The following is a 5,711-nucleotide window of genomic DNA, read 5'->3' on the forward strand; positions in this document are numbered from 1 at the left end:
GAAAAATGCTACGTTTTATTAAATTTTTACCGACAGAAAATCTATCTGTAATTTAAAATATTCCGTCAGAAATATTGAGTTAACCCTAAGTCAGACCCTACCCTCTCGATCTCCATTCACACGCCACACAAGTGAAGAGATTCTTCCTCTCTCCGTCTTAGCTCTCTCCATTCACACTCCACACAAGTGAAGAGCTTCTTCCTCTCTCCGGCTTAGCTCTATCCATCGCATGAGCTTCTTTCCCCGCTGCTACTACTGCTTGCATCGCACGATCTCATCACTGACCTCAATGACGACCATTCGCTGGTTATCCTCATTCACCAGTTTAGGAATCATTGCACTCATCCTTCAGGGAAGATCTCTGCCTCTGGTAGTTGTGAGGTAGTCGCGTCGTCGTCGTTCTCACCGCTCTAGGCCTAGCCGCCTCCTTCATGCACGGTGTCATCTCCCTCTAGCTTTCCGACGGCGTCGCTGGCTGTTGCCTGGCCAACCGCAGCCTTTGTAAATGAGTAAGGTGGCTTTGGCGGTGGGCGATTCAATCTCTCCGCTACTACTCCGCCACCCTGGATGGTAACTTCCTCCTCAGCCTGAGCTGTTTCCTCCAAATGCGCCAAATGTAAATCCAGGTGTTCTTCTCTTGTGTGTTCTGGAATGAGAGGTAATTTTGATTGCAACTTTGGAATTGAATTCTAGAATCCTACTTGAATTGAAATTGCTCTTGATTCTTCTGGTTGAAATTCAAAATTGAAAGCTAATTCTTCTTCTTCAGCCAAATCTGTTGCTTCTTCTTTGTTTTCTGCATAAATAGACAAAGATGAATGCTGAATTATAGCTTGATCTGCCAGCTCTATTGATTTTGTTTGTTGTTGAGGTTAAAATGTAAAATTGAAATCTAATGAGTCTCCTTCTTCTCCTTTGATGTGAACTTATTCTGTAAGTTTTGGATTCCTTGCTGATTCTGACGCTTTTGTTATTGTAGACTCTAATTCTGCAATTTTATATATTCTGAATCTGAATTCCAAAATTGGAGATATGTGATTATTGAATTTTCTGCTGCTAGCTTTGCTGAATTGTTGCTGAGTAGTGAAAATTCTACGTTTGATTTGGCCTGAATCTGGAAAATTGAAGGCTCCTGAACTCATTGATGATCCTTGATTTGGCTGTGGTTACTATTCTAAGGTAGTATAATGAGACTGCATTTTTGGTTAGCTAAAATTATCCTATCACCATCTTCAATTAATTAATTAATAATACTAATTTATATATGTGCCACTCTCTTAGGAAGTTTCTTTAATGATTGTTAAACAACTTCTAAATCAAGTTACTATTTTAATTAGAGATGTAGGGGAGATCTTTGTTCTTATTTAGTATATACCTTAATTGTGGATGTGACTGAATAGTATATACCTTACTAGTTGGACTAGTTACAGGTGCATTTCTTCTTAGCTTTGGTTTAAGTGAAATTCCCAAAAGTGTTTGGAGACATGCTGACTGGACAATTCGCCAGAAAGTTTTCTCCCACAAGATTGCCAAAATGGATGTCAAACTTGATAATGCTCATCAAGAACTTTCAAATGCTATTGTTGTAAGTAGATTGTATGTGTTGTAAGCAAAGTTTATCTTGCTATTTCTAAATCTTTTCTGCTTTCCGGTCTACAAATTCAAGCTTGAATATGTTGTTAATCTCTTACTTGTAAATGAAATAGTAACCTCTCTGTACTGATTAGTTGAACTTATAGGTCCGTAACCTATATTTAAAACTTGATATGTTATTTCTGTAGGTTGCCCAAGCAACATCCAACCAGATATCCAAGCGTGATTTTATGTTTTGCATTTTATAATTTACATGTTCCTAGTTAAGAGCTGAGATTTTATGTTTTGCATTTTATAATTTACATGTTCCTAGTTATATTTCTACCCATATGAAATATTTTGTTGCCTCATTGGTCTTAATTAATTCTCTACTGAATTGGAAGCAGAGATAGACTGCCTGTCTAAACCAAGTGACTTTATCAAGTCAAGTGTTGGATCTTATCAAGATATGGACTAGTTTCCAAAGTTGAAAATTCTTATGGAATACGTATGAAACATTAAATTTGAATAATTACCATAATCGTTCAACTTTGTTATTTTCTATGAATGGTTCATGGACTTTCTGTGATTCTTGATCTATGTTTCTTTACATTCCTAAGTGAAGAATAAATTCCAAAATTTGGTAGAGGCTATCAAACTTGGTGCTATTTTAGAATGATTAAAAATGTTGACTTTTTATTTCCCCAGATGTTGGTGTAATGAGTGAAGCAGTCATATTCATCAAAGAGGATCTGAAGATATCTGAGGTGAAGGAAGAGTTTTTGGTTGGCATTCTGAGCGTTGTTTCTCTATTGGGAAGTTTAGGAGGTGGAAGAACATCAAATATGATTGGTAGAAAATGGACAATGGCTATAGCAACAGTGGTATTCCAATCTGGTGCACTCACAATGACTCTTGCTCCTTCATTTTCAATTCTAATGATTGGAAGACTCTTAGCAGGTGTTGGAATAGGATTTGGAGTTGCCATAGCTCCTATTTACATTGCAGAGATTTCACTAAACATCTCTAGAGACACCCTCACTTCTTTCCTTGAGATTTTCATAAACATTAGAATCTTACTTGGTTATGTATCAAACTATGCCTTCTCAGGCTTCTCAACACACATTAATTGGAGGATAATGCTTGCTGTGGGAATTATTCCTTCTGTGTTCATTAGTTTCGCCATTTTTGTTATCCTTGAGTCACTGAGGTGGTTAGTAATGCAGAATAAAATTGAAGAAGCCAGGCAAGTTCTCTTGAAAACAATTGAGAATGAGAAAGAAGTAGATGAGAGACTGGCAGAAATTCAGCAGGCTACTGGAGTTCCTTCCAAGGAGGACAAACTGGTGTGCGCGAATTGATCTTCCCTTCTCCTTCGCTTCGCCGGATGCTAATAATAGGATGTGGTATCCAATTTTTTTAGCAGATTACTGAAATTGACACAACAGTGTATTACAGTCCTGAGATATTCAAAGCTGTTGGGATCAAGGACAATTCAAAGCTTCTAGCAACAACAGTTGCTGTTGGAATATCAAAAACTATTTTCATATTGGTTACCAAGCTAGGTAGGAAGCCTCTTCTTTACATAAGCACAACTGGGATGACAATTTGTTTGTTCAGCATAGGAGCTACTCTTTCTATGTTTGGACAAGGATCCTTTGTGATTATGGAATAATATATATCCATTTTGTTATGTTATAAATAATTTTTAATATGATTCATTGGCAGGTATTACTCGCTATACGGACATGTAGAGAAACTAGCAGAAGAAATAAAGAAAGGTGCTGATTCTGTAGATGGTGTTGAGGCCACTTTATGGTACCGAAGAGTTTGCTGGAAGAGGTGCTTGGCAAAATGGGACCACCACCGAAGAGCGATGTACCACTCATTAGCCCGAAAGAGCTGTCGGAGGGTGACGATTTCGTGTTCGGCTTCGCAACAAGATTTGGAATGATGGCTGCTCAGTTCAAATCTTTTCTAGATGCAATTGGAAGCCTATGGCAGACACAACAGCTCGCTAGAAGGCTCGCTGGAATCTTCTATAGCACTGGTTCTTAAGGTGGCGGACAGGAGACTACAGTGTAAGAATTTCACTCTCAACTATTACAACCATGTTACGTGTCTATCAAAAATTAGTTATTAAATCAACTAAATATATAAAATATTTGTCAAAATATAAAATACAAATTTAACTAATTTGATAAATGATTTTGATGTGCACCTAGCATTTTTGAAATTATTATCAATTGGTAATTAATAGAACTCATGAATGAAGTTCCAATAATGATAAAAAAAATTGTGGAATCAATGGCAGGCTCACTGTTATCACTCAATTGGTTCAACATGGAATGTTGTTTGTCCCAATCGGATATATATTCGGCGGCGGCATGTTCGAGATGAATGAAGTGAAGGGTGGCAGTCTGTACGGTGCTGGAACTTATGCTGGTGGTGATGGATCAAGACAACCAACTAAACTTGAGTTGGAGCAAGCATTCCACCAAGGCAAGTATATTGTCACCATCACTAAGAAGCTCAAGAAATAATGAAGCTATCCATAAATTAGGATATTGAATCCTGATGAGTCCACTGATAGTTACTTGTCATCTAATGTATTCAGTTTGTATTATTGCATGGAAATAATTGCTTCTTATTATAAAGAAAGCACTTTGTACTCATTGGTGTATTTTTCTATTTGTACTATCAATAAACATTTGTATTTATTAAATTTATATTTATTTTGTATAAAAACAAGTTTATTTTGCAATGAAAAATCTAAAAAAAATATTTTACCTTACTGACAGATTTACAGACAGATTTTCTGTCTGTATTCAGAATTTAGAATAGTTTTTCAAGATTCCAATTACTGACGTTTCAGGAAAATGGAGGGGGGAATTTACCGAGGGAAAAAATGTTGGTAACTGGTAAAATCTGTCGATAAATTACCGACGGAAAAAAATCCATCGGTAAATAATTTTCGACGAGGCTTTTACAGAGGGACAAAATCCGTCGGTAACCAAAAATCCGTCTGTAATAAATAACAAAACTATCTATAAATATGTCTGTATTAAGCAATTTTCTAGTTGTGTTGATTTTGCTTCGTGAGTAGCAATCACCATCTTTTCCAGTCATGACTTGCATATAGTAATCCCCAAATGTAGCTCCAACAAAGATCTGAACCCTAATTTAGAGAAGATTCACTCCAGCCTTCACGATGCCGTTTCTGAAATTGGGAGGGGTCAATTGGTCCAAATTTGGAGGAAGACAATATCCACGTGGTGGAAAAAGTGACATGTCATCGCTCCACCTTCTCTCATCCGGTTGCAGGGTCCGCTGTAAGTGATTTCGTGTGGGGTTGGGGTCTGGTGGGTCAATTTCATATCTTCAGGGTGCGCTTTGTCCGTCGTTTGATGGCTCGAGATTTCACCATAATGATTATAATGAATCCGTCTTTGGCAAGTATACCAAATTATTGTCAAGTAATAACTCACAGTAGAGTGAGGTCAAATCCCACATAGATTGATTGAATGAGCAACTTTAGTTAAAGGGTGAATTAGTCAAGCTAATCAATAAGGATTGTTGGGTGTAGAATTCTAAATGGCAGAATTATAAATGACTTAAAGATAAAGGAAAGAAATAAAGTGTAGAAATGTAAATGACAAGAATGTAAAGTGCTGAAACATAAATGACTGAATTGTAAATGAGGAATGGGTAATAGCATAAATTAAAGAAAGCTATAAAGAATAGGAAAGATAAGAATAGGGAGAATTTCATTGGGATCGGGAGATGTTGCTCTCTTTGGATAAAATCTAGATCATCTCATCTTCAATCATGCAACTCATTAACCTCTTAGCAATCATGATTGATTAAACCCCAATTCCTTGGTGATTCAATCTCTCAAATCTTGATAATCAACCAATTCCTTGGTCTAATTGCTCATAAAGAGAGATAAGCTTGGTCCCTGATTATACCACACATCCTCATAAATCCAAATAGTGGATGGATTTCATATCACCATATCCAATCCCAAAACCCAAATCTACTCAAGTGTGAGAAGGGATTTCAAGTGGTTTCATGTTTCCTTTTTCAAGGTTCCCATTAAACCCAATTTGCATTCAAATTCTTTTCCAAGATGATTGAAC

General features: G+C 36.7%; 1 pseudogene; it reads left to right on the top strand.

The window, feature by feature from the left end:
• The first annotated feature begins 3,426 nt into the window (after positions 1–3,426).
• LOC140173346 (probable NAD(P)H dehydrogenase (quinone) FQR1-like 1) lies at positions 3,427–4,154 on the top strand (annotated as a pseudogene).
• The last annotated feature ends 1,557 nt before the right edge of the window (positions 4,155–5,711 follow it).

Source organism: Arachis hypogaea, chromosome 6 (genome assembly GCF_003086295.3).
Source record: "Arachis hypogaea cultivar Tifrunner chromosome 6, arahy.Tifrunner.gnm2.J5K5, whole genome shotgun sequence".
Classification (NCBI taxonomy): domain Eukaryota; kingdom Viridiplantae; phylum Streptophyta; class Magnoliopsida; order Fabales; family Fabaceae; genus Arachis; species Arachis hypogaea.